At 41.7% G+C, this 14,713-nt stretch overlaps 1 long non-coding RNA gene across 1 annotated transcript; it reads left to right on the top strand.

Moving 5' to 3' along the window:
• The first annotated feature begins 1,165 nt into the window (after window positions 1-1,165).
• Window positions 1,166-13,262, top strand: LOC146776184 (uncharacterized). The gene is made up of 8 exons (XR_014971976.1): window positions 1,166-1,387; window positions 2,023-2,111; window positions 3,479-3,671; window positions 4,516-4,646; window positions 4,783-4,849; window positions 5,441-5,584; window positions 6,990-7,048; window positions 12,523-13,262. It is a non-coding gene; the product is annotated as an uncharacterized LOC146776184 (long non-coding RNA).
• The last annotated feature ends 1,451 nt before the right edge of the window (window positions 13,263-14,713 follow it).

The raw sequence follows: 14,713 nt of genomic DNA, 5'->3' as shown, positions 1-14,713 counted from the left end.
CATTTGACAAGTCAAATATTGGGCCTAATATTTTGCAGTGGACCAGCGTACCATGTCTGCTCTTGTCTCATGCTACTCTATTTTATCCTCTTGCTCATTTGGTCTTCACATTGAACTGTTTTCAAAAGGTCTACAGTCCCTGCCAACTTCTTGGCAGCCCTTGTCTGCCTTGATTGTTACCATTTGATCTGGCATTGCTTATGAGTGGAGCACCACTGCTCAGGTCTTGACAGCCTAATATTAAATCTGCTGGAGACTGGTTTAAGTGCTGGAGCTCAATGCCTGAAATATTTTCTCCTCCTCAAAGCGCTTTAGGATTACTGACCGGCACCAATTGACATAACATTAGGCTAAATCACATTCTGCAATGCTTTGTTTCAGTGCTCAGTTGTACATGTGAACGGAGCTATAGGTGCATCAGTAGGAGGGGATGTGGCGTAACGGGCAGAGCTACCGACTTTGGAATTGGGGACCCCGGTTTGAGTCTGCATCGACTCAACATCCTGTGAGCCTGGGCAAATCACTTAATCTCCCCATGTGTAATGCAACTGCTGCTCATGTAATGCTCCATTACCTTCAGATAGTGTTTGCGCAAAATACAACTGCAAATTGCAAATAAAGTTTAATTGCTGCAGTATTTCAATTTTTCATTGTTTAGATTTTGGATACTAGTTCTTGAAATTCACTTTGAGAAACTCCATTTTGCACACCTAATCAATCTCAAGCATTTCATAAAATTTGTGATTTCTCTTTCCTATGGAGATAGAGTTGTGCTATTAGACTAAATTATGATGCACCTTGTGTTAGGTCTTGCTATACTAGCACTGGACCAATCGGACATTTCCGATTTGGGACACTGACTTGGCTGCATTACACTAAGTGGTACATGGGATGGCTCTAGCAGCTTGTATACCATGGGGACACCTTTTCTACATTCATTATACATGATCTCTCCTAGTATAGAACCTTTTTAGCTGCCCAATCCAAGAACACTTGGTTATAAGTCTATGGGACATGAGGTGTGCATATTGCCAAAATGAGTTGATTAAACAATGCTTCACAAGAGTAGATGTGCGAGTTGTGCACAACCATGTATACTAATGCCTGATTTACTGCTTCATTGAATTCCTGCAGGTACTCGATGGTTTGATCCAGTGCCACCTGGCTCAAAGGTCGGCGACAGTCCAGAAACTGGGTGCTTTTGCTCAGTAGCAGGTTACAATGCATCAGCACTGGATAGCCAAGCCCCCCTAACTACGCGACTAATGTATCCAGGTAGACTACACTCCTTTCTATCTCATGAGAAGCCATGTACACACCCGAGATCCATGGCTATCCCAAGGACATGTCTACAACATTGCAGCCAAGTCAATTGGAGTGTACCAAGGTATGCTGTTAGATTTAAACTGCTCTCCAGAGCTGAATCAATGTAGTTTAGAATTCTTACTAGCAATGTTAATTTCTATTAGTTATTTTCCTTGGCTAGAGTTGACTAATCGGGACTATTCTAATGCAGATTTTCTATAATGTGCAACAGTTTAAAATCCCTGCTAATGTTTATCTAGTCCTATGAGGTCTGAAAGTGTAGACCGCATTACTTCGTGCACATAGATTCTCCTCAACACTTTCAAATGTTTAGCCCATAGGGAATGGTGTAGTACTAGTTCATTTTCTCTGCAGACGCTTCACTGTATCCTTAACTTCGACAGTTAAATCCCAACTGGTCTTGCCTGTAAACGAGTGTTGAGGATTAACATTGCTGTTTATTATTTTGGATGCAGCTTTCACTGTCTATGGGTAGTTTGGTGTATTTAAGGTAGAAGTTTTACTTTGGGTAATGATGCATATTACTAAATTTGATTATGCAATATTTGTGTACAAATGTGGGTTTACAACAGAATTGATAGTGCATACTGCACATTTACTATAACCCTGTGACTTGTACAACTATGTAATGATAAGCTATTAGCCTTCAACCATGATTACACTTCCCATTAATGTCTCTGAATTATTTTCTTTCAGGAAAAAAATTGAAGAATTCAGACAGCTGCCCTTACCATGAACACAGCTTGTTTCAAGCTCTCCTCAGATGTACCACGCTTTGGCCTACGGTGAGCAAAATAAAGATCTCCAACCTTTGTAAGATGAAGTGGGAATAGCCTATTTGTCTTGGCTCGGCTCATGCTAAGCTTGGCAAAGTACATTTGGCAGCTTCCTCTGGCCATTATAACAATCTTAACCCGTTGGGCCCAAGGCAATGCCTGCATCTGCGGTGTCTTGCTAATTTCATCCATAGTATGATGACACAAAACCTTTGCGTGCTGCTTTGTTGTACCCAGACAGATTTTTGGTCCTCTTTATACCTTGCAATATGTTATGCAGACTTCCCAGGTTGTTGAAAAGATGTTGCCTCCAGGGTGCATATTTCAGATTTTGCAGAGCTAAATTGGCATGCAACCCAAGTTCCAGCAGGGACACTACTCTAATATAAAGCAGGGTCTCATATGCCTTTGTAAACTACTGTACTGATCCTTAATCTTGGGTTTAAGATCGCACACAATTTATAAGCTCATCACGCTGGCAAACTTTCTTTGACCTAACAAATGTGCCAACTAGTCTGATTAAAACATCTGGGTTGTGCTCCACGTAGTGGGATAGATGTAACATTGGCATTCTGATCGGTTGCTCACAATTTATGATCAGAGATGGGGCAGTATTTCTGGCTGGTTGGGCTACACAAGGAGTTGACCTGTTTTTGAGCTTTCTGACCACCAGGATTGCCAGTGGCTAGCAAAGTATGCTTTCTTGCTTCACAGGGCATCATGTAAACTCTGAAGTCCTTAAAGTAGCTGCACTGGTGACTCCTTTGGGGTTTCTTTTCTAGCCTATGCATTTGGGTTATCGCTAGTGTTTTGCCTTCTATCATACAGGTAAATCGGAGTTGCTGCTCAGGAATAGGGCGAGTGTTAAAAGCAGTTGATTCTTCCAGTGAGTCGCTGGCACTTTCCAGTCGCATGACTGGCAGCCAGCTTTGCATTCAGCTGTCACAAAAGCAACCTTGTAGAATTGTGGAGGACATTTTACCCGTTGGGCAGCTTCACCCTAATAAGTTAGATGGAACTCTAAAGGTTTGGAATGCGCGTTCATGTAGCTGTCAGACCTCGAATTCTCAACATCCTACACGAACTATGTCTATAAACACTTGAGATTGGAGTGATGTCCAACACCAGCCATGAATAAGGCAGTCAAGAAAAAGCAGGTCAAGTGGTATTGAAGGGTTTGTTTTACTGCCTTAATATTTGGTAGACCTGCCCTTCTAAGAACCCTCCCTCTCCTGCAAATCAGCTATTTTAGCCTACATTCAACTTAATGACTGATCAATGGTCTTTTTTTTGTTTAGATATTTTGTTGAACTGCTTCTGTTAAAATTTAACTCTATTCAACCCTCATTTCTTGACTTGTTCCTTGGATTTTGTAGAAAGGTGGAATGCCTTGCCATGTCACTTGTTCAAAATGAAGAGGCCTTGGCTGTATGTGACCATGCCTTCAGATGCGATACACACCCGCACATGGTCTTGAAGCATTTTGCGGTGGTTTCTGCTGCCACAGATGCTACTGAAATATTTCTGAATGATGCAAGGACTTGTGCAGAAACACTGCACTGATACTAGGTAAGTCTGCGGTATCAGCATTTTATGGGGTGCAAGTGGTACTGTTGGACTGAAAATTGAGCACTGCTTTGGATATGCTCTTCAAAAGTGATTGCATCCGGGGAAGGGGGGGGTGGAGTAATAGCTTAATCTTTCAATGGAGGTGGGCAAGTTTGACACATGTCCTGTCCCTTGGAGGCGGATTTTGAATTTTGTTCCCAGTGAACTATACACATTTAAGCCTCTCCGTGTGAGGTATCAACTGAAAGTACTTGGTTAAGAAATAAATGACTTAAAATAATTTTAACCACTGGAATGCCAAAATAGTGGACGTCAGTTAAGTCCTACAATGCCGTCTTTTGGGACTTCCCTAATTATGTAGCCAAGAAGGCATACCTCTAGCTGTACATTCTTGTTCAAAGTGCTTTAAATATAAATCTCTTGTGTAGGCTCCTATTCCCAAGAAATGTTATCACAAAGTAACTGATCTGTAAGCAGATTCAAATGGTTTAGTTCCTAGTGTGCAGCCTAGGATGAACGTTTGCATCGAGACTGTACCCTTTAACCCTTGCTCTGTGAGGAAACATCACTTGTCTGTCCCCACTTGAAACTGACCAGTGTATCTAGAGCTGGTTTATGAACTTTTTTTTCCCACATGATTTGACTACAGATCAAATGCTAATTCTGCTGTATTTTACTTTCCAGTCATTATTTACTGCCACACTCTGGCTTTGCGTAGCAGGCATTTAGCATGTTGGGGGTATAGACCTCAAAGGAAAACAAATATTCATTGATTGATTATTTGAAGGTTCATTCGATGTCATTTAATATTCGATGTACATGAAATGTGTCTTGGCTCCCTCAGGAAAACATTGAACTCTTCAGGATGCCTGCTCCAATGGATAGTTTCATTTCAAGCTCTGCTCCTATGAATAACTGCACTTGAAGATCCCCCAACAGCAGTTTTGTTTTGGAGGTGGTATGAAGACTGCAAAGGTAGGATTGTGGCTTTTCGTCTAATGCACGGAAGCCTTTTTTCAATTTCCAATGTCTTTATGCATCAAAGATGTATTGGCATTTGCAATGTTTGCTGTGTAGGATGTCTTTTTTTCTACCGTTTACTCCTGTTTAGGGCAAGAGTGATGGAGTTTCCTCCCAAAGATGACAAGACATGGAAGTCTCTTGAGTGACCTGTATAGGTGAGGCCTTTATCTTGCTGTTAATGTTTTTGCACATGTTAATGGATTGAACAGCTGCATACATTCTATTCTTGATTAAAATGACACCAGTTTTACACAAATCGACTAGCTTCAACCAAAATTCTTAAAGTGGCTATTGGGTATAATTTATTGGTCCCCTTCCACTGGTTGCATGGTACCAGTTCTTCCTGGGTCAACTATGCAACAAAGTAATTCTGCTGGTCTGAGCAATACCGTCCATACAATTAATTGCCATTCTAATCCACAAGACTTCTCTCTGCATTACTCAGCATAACTGGAAGGTGACACTGGGTTACTGCGCATACCATTGATCACTTATGACAACTGTCCTAATCCAGATTAATGGGCAACTTGGTCTCATCCTGAGTTAGCCAGTTTGTTTCTGAAACCAAAGAATCCAGTCAAGTTTTACTTATTAATGTAGTCCCTTGTAATACTGATCTTATCAGTCCTTAACAGTTTCCATTGACCTCCAGTAATGTCGAAAAAACATGGTCCATGAGCTGCCTCATTGCCTATTCTGCGCCATTAATCAGACACCTTATTTGTACCATCCATTCTTTTTTACAGACCACGCAACCAATGTAAGACCACACGTACTGCAGATGGGACTATTTCTTCAGCCCATATGAGTAATTTGATCGTGCGATGGACCATCGATGCTGCTGAAACTGGAGACTGGGTGTACATTGGACTTGTTGCAGTAAGGAGATGGTAGGTGGCTCAAACCAGCCAATGTAGTATGGGAAATCAACCTAGCCTGTGGGGAGAGAGATTTGCTTTCATGCAATCTATGCGGCACTCCTATAAAGTAACTTTGCATTGCCAGTACAGGCTACAACTTAATGATAGAACTAGTCCAAAAACTGTTTACCTTTTGCATACATAGCCTTAGCCAATATTACTATGCATCTGGTGAATAAGTGACTTGGTGATCAAGTAATCTGGGATGTGCTTCAGCTACTGGATAGGCGGCATTCAGGATTTGCTGCGAGGAAGCAAGATGGGAGCCCTGCCCCAATCGGAGCTACTCCCCTTGTGGGGCACGTACCTTTATTTGAAGTGTCCAACTTACAGAATACCTTAGAGCTTGTTCTGTAAACATATGCTTGATCTGACAATTTAGCCTGCACTTTGAAAATCCTGGATACCATTTGAAACTACCCCTATTGGGGAGAAGGAATCTTTAGTGTTGGTCCTTCATTTGACAATGGTTTTGTGGTAGTTGGCCTTTAACCATACATTAAATCAAGACATTAGTACTGTCCTATGCCACAGGTATATCCTACCTTCTCTATCTGAATCATAAATGAAGAGCAATTGTGATACAACTTGCAATTAGCTCATCAGGCACTTGCAATTAGCTCATCAGGCACTTTGTAATGTGCGGAAGTGAAGAACCTGAAGGCAACCGTATCTATAAGGAAGATAGTGCCCATGTAGCATTTATTGCTAAATGAGAAGCATTTGCGGTATACTAACACGGGTCCTTAGCATTCAAGTTTAGGAACCTGGTCCAGAAAGGACATATTACTTGTAAGTAGAAGGGGTGTGAAGTTTGACCTAGCAAAAAATGCAAACATACAAGATACTGAAAAGCAATAAAAATTAAAGGAAGCGTTAGTACGGTTAATACTAGATGGTGGCCTTGAACTGAAATGCACAATACAGCTCAGTAGAACAGAGCTCATAAAATCCACATAAGCAAATGGTGGGATCATCGAGGCTTATATTTTGATCTTAAGTAGCATCTTGGGTATACTGTAGTTTTTCCAAACTTTAACTTCATGATGTTTCTTGAACCTTTGATGCATTTTAGCAATATGTTTTCTGTTGGACAAATGTGAGTGCCTTTGCTAAAATCCCTGAATTTTACTGCAACCATGTAAACCCAATCAAGGAGTAACTGCTGTTTAACACTGTATGGTCTCTGGGCAATTTTCTTTAGATCTTTTAAGAGTTCAAGGACCTCTACTTGAGGAAATATGTATGGACTGTGAAAGTGTTTGGGTTCAGTAAATTTCATGTTGTAGTGTAATGACTAAGATGTTGGTTAAAGCTGTACTGAATTGGAACCACAACTTAACTATGCATTGATTTAATGACTTTAATCTTCTAGCCTAATATTGAAGAACAGCCGTTTCAAGGAAACGCAGGACTGACAGAACAGTATCTAAGGTAGGGGTTACAGTGCAACTTGGCTCCCACAGCATGTTACGTCTTTGGAAGTATGAGAACTGTTGTGTAGTCTGGTTTTCGTGATGTAGTAAGCAATGCTACTGCTCAAGATAAAGTAAAGTTATCTTAGTCTTCATGCCAGTACTATATTGTGGGCCTGGAGCTGCTGCCACTATAATTTATGATGACATTTACAAATGTCACTGGAGGTTCTCATGTTTTTTGGGAAGGTGTGTAGAAAAGCCTTCACTCCTAGCAACAGTTTTCTACAGTAGCTTGGATGCTGTAACTCAACACACGGCTCACTTTTGCAGAACTTTAGTTTAGAGTTGGTTGATCCTGTTTGTTTCTAGAAGCAGGCTTTCCTAGAAAGCAAAGGTTAACTCTGTTGTTCATAGAGGGAGTGCTGGTGGTTAGTCCCATACAGTATGAACCAGATTCCTCCCTTTAGTAGTTATAATTCTTTGGGAACTGTCTTGACTTCGCTTAGTGGACTTTCACTATATGGACGTGTTAGTCACCCTTTGATTGTATAAACAGTTTGTGGAACCCCCACATTACTAAATGGTGGTCTCTTGATTGCTATGCAATTGGTCAGATTTGCATCTTTGCTAGGCCAAACCTAGCCGAGCCCACAATTGTAAACTTCCAGCGATTGTACATTCCTGCTTCTCTGCCAACTGCTTGAACTTGAGCAATTAGCTTACTTTCTAGGTTTTTTGTCATTTGGTTATATTTAATCACTTTCCATTTCCTGTTTATAGATTGTATGAAACTGCCTTCATGACCAGTAGATCCTCCTGTTCACTAAAGTTCTGACTACTGTACTGGTCCTTAAATCTTAGTGCAGAGACTTGGCACTCTGGCTGTTTCACCAGGTGTCCTTGTGGGGAAATAAATTTACAAACAGTGACTATATAGACTGTATTCAACACTTGAGCTTGGTGGCGAACATGGCTATGTGCAAGAATGAGAATTGGTATACTGATTAAACAGACCAAGGTATGCAATGCTTTGTTTCCACTGCATGCTCTAGTGGACTGCTATGACTGCTTTGGGGGTAGATGGGGTTGTATGACAATACAACGCAGCCAATTATCACATTCCTTTACCTTGCAAGTTTTTATCACACGTTTTTTACCACACATGGAAAGTTTATTAAAGGTAAGTATAATTAAGGTAGGTGAGGTGTCTAGTCACCCAACACCAGCGACACTATGAATTTGCTCACTCCAAATGTCTGCTTTTGTATCTGTTTTTAAGCATAGGATTAGCACATTGCCATATATAATTCTTCTTTCTTGGGTAAGTTATATTTTGGGAGACCGCAAAACCCCCATTAATTACCCTTGCCTTCCAATACCTTCCCCACCACGAACCCTAAAAATACCCTTACCACCCAATACCCCTATCTAACCCTAAAACCATAGGTGTGTATAGCTAGAATCACTCATTATGGTCACTCTACCCACTCAGCTGCTAAATTTGTCACAAGTGCCACTGATCTATAGCATTGATTATCCTTTACTCTCTACCTATAATGAATTTTTACTCCCTGACTATGCTATGTCACCCCTTAAGAACCCGCTCATTGCACTTTGGAACCTGTTCTCATGTCTTGTAAACTTCTCATACCCTCTGGTGTAGCTAGTGCTATATAAAACTGACAAGTGTGTATGTAATATGCATTTCTTTCCCTGAGTGGTAAATGCATAGTAAGGCACTGCATGCTAATAAATATCTGCATTGTAAAGGTTTTCTGTAGATTATGGCGTTTGTCGCAGAACTGGAGTGCACGGAGCAGTGGGACATTAGTACAATTAGCTAGGATTGCAATTAAACGTTGTTGCGAGACTTATCTATTATACTTTAAATTGTTTGCGTTCCAGGATATTGAGACTTGACATAAATATTTTTTTCCTTAATTCATTTTTATTTTTCAATTGCAGTGAAAAAACCCAAATACTTTATACTTTACAACGAGGAAAAAATGGACAGTGTAGCAACCCCCCCCCCCCCCCCCCCCGCAGGTAGAGTATATATAGAAGGCTGCGCAGGTAGAGAGTATATATAGAAGGCTGTTTTTAAGAAAACAAAATAGTTGTAAAATAAAATCTTAAAACAAATATCCCATTGTACGATACATTAGGATCAATAGTTCATTTGGGCAGTTTTTATTCCACAACGGCAAGAACCTTAAGTGGATAAGAATTAGTTTTCACACCTTTAAGAATAATCAAATTGACCAGTACAACAGTACCATAATAAAAAATAGGGCATCTCTACAGGATAAATATTTATCGAGTTTCCCAGAGAAAAAAAATATATATACCAAAGCAACCAAACTAGACTAAAAGTTGTCTTATACATAAATGTAGGGAGAAATGGCTTGTTCTTTAATCTATCCCACATTTATCCTTGGTGAGTTAGCCAGTGAGAAAGGGTACCCCAGATTACTAGTCACTTTTTTGATCCGAGTCCCTTTTTAGCATATATTGCCTTCTCTAATGAGTGAATTGAGTAAAAACGGGCTAGCCAATGTCTAAAGACTGGGGGGCTCAGGATCCAACCAAGTAGAAGCAATGCATAGCCCAAGAACGGCCATGGCAACAAATAATAGTTCCCCTCCCTTCTTACGGTCAATCGATTCAGTTATACCCAACATTATCGTGGAGGGAGCAAGCACCAGATTATGAGAGCACCTGTCCCAGATAAGGTTGGATTCTATTTATTAATGGTTCTAATTTAACACATGTGGCAAACATATGGATTGAATCCGCTTTAAACTCAGTGCAGCAAGGACAATATGTATCTTTACCGGAGCCCCATTTTGCAATCTTGCTAGGAGTGAAGTATTAAAAAAACAAGTCTTATAGAACTGCGCCTGAAGATTAGAGGATAGCAAATCGCTTTGTGCGAATTCGACTGCAAGTAAGAAAGCATTATTGGTGATGTCTAATTTCTGTTGCCACTTAGTGTATATTAGCAGATCCGGCATCAAGGTGTTAAACATGTTATAAATAACTCCAATATGTGGTATTGAATCTCCACAGAACTTCTCTATCGGATTACACTTGGTGAAGCCTGGCGGGCCCCCAGTCTTTCGTCAAAAAAAAAAGATTTAACAGCGAAGTTCTTAAAAGATTCCCTCTTGTCTGGTTTATAAAGGGATTGACTATCGTCAAACGCCAAGATCTCGTCAGCTGAACAGATGTCTCCTAGTTTCTTTACTCCTTTATCAATCCAGTTTTGGAGATAGGATGAACTAAAAAATATATGGGAGGTTAGAGTTATTTTTAATAGGGGTGTATAGAAGTTTAGTCTGCCAATACCAAGAAACTTGCGTATGGCTCAAAAAACCTTAAAAACCTCAAGAAGGAACTACATTTCACCCTTTTATAGTAGCCCAGTTCTAACTGCCGCCACAGGCAGCCCCAAGCGTTGGGTCCAAGCAGGAGTTCAAAAGGTGAGGGCAAACCAACAACTGTCAGAGGGGAAATCTTGTAGTAATATGGGGCATGTTTGCAGGAGTAGCCCAATAGTTTTAAATTGGGGGGGCCCACCCCCCTCTATCCCGAGGTAAAGACAAGAATTTGAATGCCCTTCTAGGTTGGGAGAATGCCCATATAAATTGGGAGAATAACATTTCAAACCTTGCGAGTGTAGGCTTATTAAACTCTAAGGGTATAGCCCTAAATAGATATAATAATTTTGGGGGAAAAATAATTTTTAGCAAATTGCAACGCCCAACGATGGAAAGATGTAAATTGTTGAGGCAATTCAGGGCTTTCCTTGACACAGCAATAAGAGGGTCTGTATTATGACTTACTATGAGATCAGTATCGACTAAGATGTTAATACCCAGATATTTGGCTTTGACCACTACCCTTTCATCATTCCAGATAACTTTGCTGTTGGTTATAATTTGAGTTTTTCCTTTATTTAGCTTATCGGATAGGGAGCCGAATAGATGAGCCTCCGCTTCGATTACTGGGATGGCATTCTTTGGATCCGGTGTAACCAGGGCCAAATCATCGGCATAGGCCATGATTTTAGATTCTAGGCCGAATCTGCTCACAGGCGGTATAGCCTGGTTGGCTTCTAGTTTCTTAATAAGCAGATCAATATAGATGGGGAAGAGCAATGGGTAGCCGGGACAACCTTGATAGGTTCACCGCGTTATTTTAATCCGTTCAGTCAGTCCCCCATTGATGGATACCCTAGCCATGGGGGTAATATATAATGCCTTAATAGCTTGAATGGCATTGATCCCAAAGGTCATTCTCTTCATGACACCCCACAAGTAATTCCAGGAGACCTGATCAAATGCTTTTTCGGCATCTAGAAAGATTGCTGCAATTGGGTCTCCCGAAACCTGTAAGGCGTCAGAGTAATGAGTCTGCGAATATGTTCTGTTGTGCCCTTAGCAGGGATAAAGCCATGCTGCCACCTTAATACTAGACCTTCGATACTGGCCAAGAGCTGCGAGACAAGAATTTTAGAGTAAGCTTTTGAGTCACCATTAATTAGGGTGATTGGCCGGTATGAGCCCATCTCCGTTGGCGATTTCTTTTTTGGGGAACACTATAATCTTGGCTGTAGACCAAGCTTGAGGGGGAAAGACACCCTGAAAGATTTGAGTCACTACATCGTTAAGAATAACTTTAACTTGTGGGAGAAAAATCTTATAGTAGCCATCAATATTTTAAATGAAGAATCAAAAGTTAAATTGAAGAGTTTATGAAGACTGCAAAGGTAGCACATTGGCTTTTAGTCTAATATGTGGCTTTTTTGAAATTTCAATTTTGAGGGCTTTTCTTTTGCCAAAGATATATTAATCCAGTGGGCACAATGCAAATAAATTCATGTCAACATCCAAATAAAGGGTGTGACTTGCTTGCCCACCACAAAGTTGTGGTTCCCTGTTAGTGCATACAGGTTTCCTTTCTTCAATCACTATGTAGAACAAGTGGCTGTGGAGTTAGCCAACATAAGGGGAGGTACAGGTGAGCTTACAAGGTAATTATAACGTCCAGCTTAGGATTTTTGAGGACTGGAAAATATTAATTATGCTCAAAAGTTGCATTACCTCTGAACTTAATGTTGTGAAATTCCTGAAATTGAATTGGCATTACACAAGCCTATGATTTTGCACATGCATCCAGTTACTGCTAAATCGTGCCAAGGGATCTTTGTTCAGCCCGGTCTCCTGCTGGTATTGACTTTTTACCTGAAGTGCCTGCTCGTGCAAGATAGGAGAACTACGTTTTGCCTTACAAGCATATTGTCAATATTTAATAGAATGTTGTAAAATATAGGATCATGTCCTGATTTAATCATGTATTAGACAGCCACATTTTGTACTGCCCACCAATGGTCATCTGGGTTTCGTGCTGTTTCACTAATAAAGTCATAATTTTCATCCAACTAACCTTTGTCTTTCTGTTGCTAACCTGCTCTCTGTTCTGTTACAGGAACCACCAACAGCTGCCTGGGACCACATGCACTGATCTTTGAGAGTTGCAACTGTCCTTATGGAAGCACAAAGGAGATCCAAGCAGATGGATACCAGCCCACATGGGATCTATTGACTGACTGGAATGGGACAATGCTTGGGTATATAACTAGGCTCAAAGGATACGTCCATGGACTGGGGGTGCTGTCTCGGTATCTGACGGGGCAAAGGGTGACTTGGAATCTACGAACTGCAGGGAGTGAGGCTGCCTGGACACCACACTGGATCAATTATGCATGGTAACCTATACACTGGAGGGAGTAGCTGGAGGGGTGAGTACCCACATCACCAAATTCTATAGACTGCTAGGTGAAGTCTGCATGGTCATCTATTCAGAGGCTGAGGCTGCCATGCATCAATGGGCATGTATTGAGTATAGGCCAGGCAGTCTGGGACCCTCCTTTGGAAGGGCGATGGAGGTCAGGCTACGAGATCGCCTTTGGACTCTACAGACATGGGGTGGGAGAGACTGCCTACTATCCATGAGTATTTTGTGCAGGAGCAGGCTTCCTAAACATGTATTGACGAGGGGAAGAGGCTTCCTGGGAATCTGATTTGTGGGTGTGGAATGGTGAAAAAGCTGTCCAGATATCTATAGACAGACTGCAGTTGATATTTGGAGAAAGCTTCTGGACTATGCGTTCTGTCAAGGGACCACCCTGGGCGTGGGGTTGAGGCTCTTTGGCCACCTACTGCCTTGGGTGGAGCATGAGGGAGAAGTGGCTGCCTGGTCCTCAGTTGAGTTGGGGGTGCGTGGTGGGTGAAGCATGGTATCTATCAACTGCAGGGAAGGGCATCTGGGTGGGCTTCGAGTATTCGGAATAGGAGAGTATGCTGTCTGAACAGGTTACCATGGGGGGTGGACAGAGCAGGGTTGGGACTTTGCACATATGAAGGAGAGAAGTAGGCTGCCAAGCAGGGCCGGCCTGGCCGTAGTGGGCTCCGGGTATTGTGCTCACTGGGTGCTTTGAAGGGCCTAGTGTAATGACGAGCTCTAGGAAAGGTTGCTGGCCCTGTGGAAGGTGCATTATGCAGACTCTGGTGCAGAACTTGGTGTCCGGTGTAACCATTGGAGCTGTACCCAATGTTCCTTTGACTAGAGTACACTTTCATTTTAAGGGCCTAATGTAACAAAGAGCATTAAGGAATTAGCAATATGCTCCAAATACAGGATCATCATGACACTAACCACTGTTGTCCTACAGAAGTCTTGACCATACAATAAGATGAGGCCAAGGGGCTAATTTACCCACTGGATCACCAATGAAACAGGGTGGGGCAGAATAAGGCCAGATGCTTCATTGCCCCATTAGATTTGCTGAAGGCCTGGATGGACTGTAATGAATTGGGCTTTGAAAGGTCCATTGTAAAAAAATTAAAGGGTTCTAGGAGTTTCCTTATGCTGTCTGTAATAGGTTGATGGGCCCAGTGTAACCACTGCTTTGCAACAGAGGAAACTGTTAGATGGTCCTTGCAGGGGCCAAGTGTAACCACCTACAGAACTGCCTTGAATGTCTGATGCATTATTGTAAATGAGGGCCAAGTGTAATCTCTGGAGGCCTAGGGCTGACTGACCTTTCATGCCTTCATTTTTTGGTATAACCACTGGAGCCTTACACTAGGTCCTCTAACCTTCCATACAAGATGGTGGCTTAAAGCACTTGCATCACTGGTGGAGCTCAGTGGAATTTGCCTGGGGCATGTTGTAAAACTAAGTGATTGAAATGTCGAATCTTTTCTAGAATAGTATGAGGCACTCAGTTAAATGGGTAGGTTTGAAGAGCCCCTTGTAACCACTGATCTATAAAAGGGGAGCAGGGGCTGACTAGCACGATCTGGAATATGTATTAGGTGGAGTCTATGGTGATCTGGAGTTGCCCAGTGTAACCACTGGAGCAGTACTGTTTTTGTTTATAATATGGCCAGCACTAAGGGTCAATGTAACAATCGGTTCTATAAAAAGTGGTCTTATGCTTCTAATATGGGATCATAAAAAGGATATTGTATCTACTGTTGTCCTATAGGGGCTTGGATTCCAAAAAGGTCAGACTTCAGAGGCCAGTGTAATTTAATTCTGTGCAACTGAAGGGGTTTGGAGCAGGCTGCAACAAGCTGCTTGAAGGATCCAGTGTAACCACTGTAGGGCTGAC

Source organism: Triturus cristatus, chromosome 12, assembly GCF_964204655.1.
Source record: "Triturus cristatus chromosome 12, aTriCri1.1, whole genome shotgun sequence".
NCBI classification, from domain to species: Eukaryota; Metazoa; Chordata; class Amphibia; order Caudata; family Salamandridae; genus Triturus; species Triturus cristatus.
The sequence above is the reverse complement of the archived record's forward strand: the minus strand, read 5'-3'. Positions and strand labels throughout refer to the sequence as shown.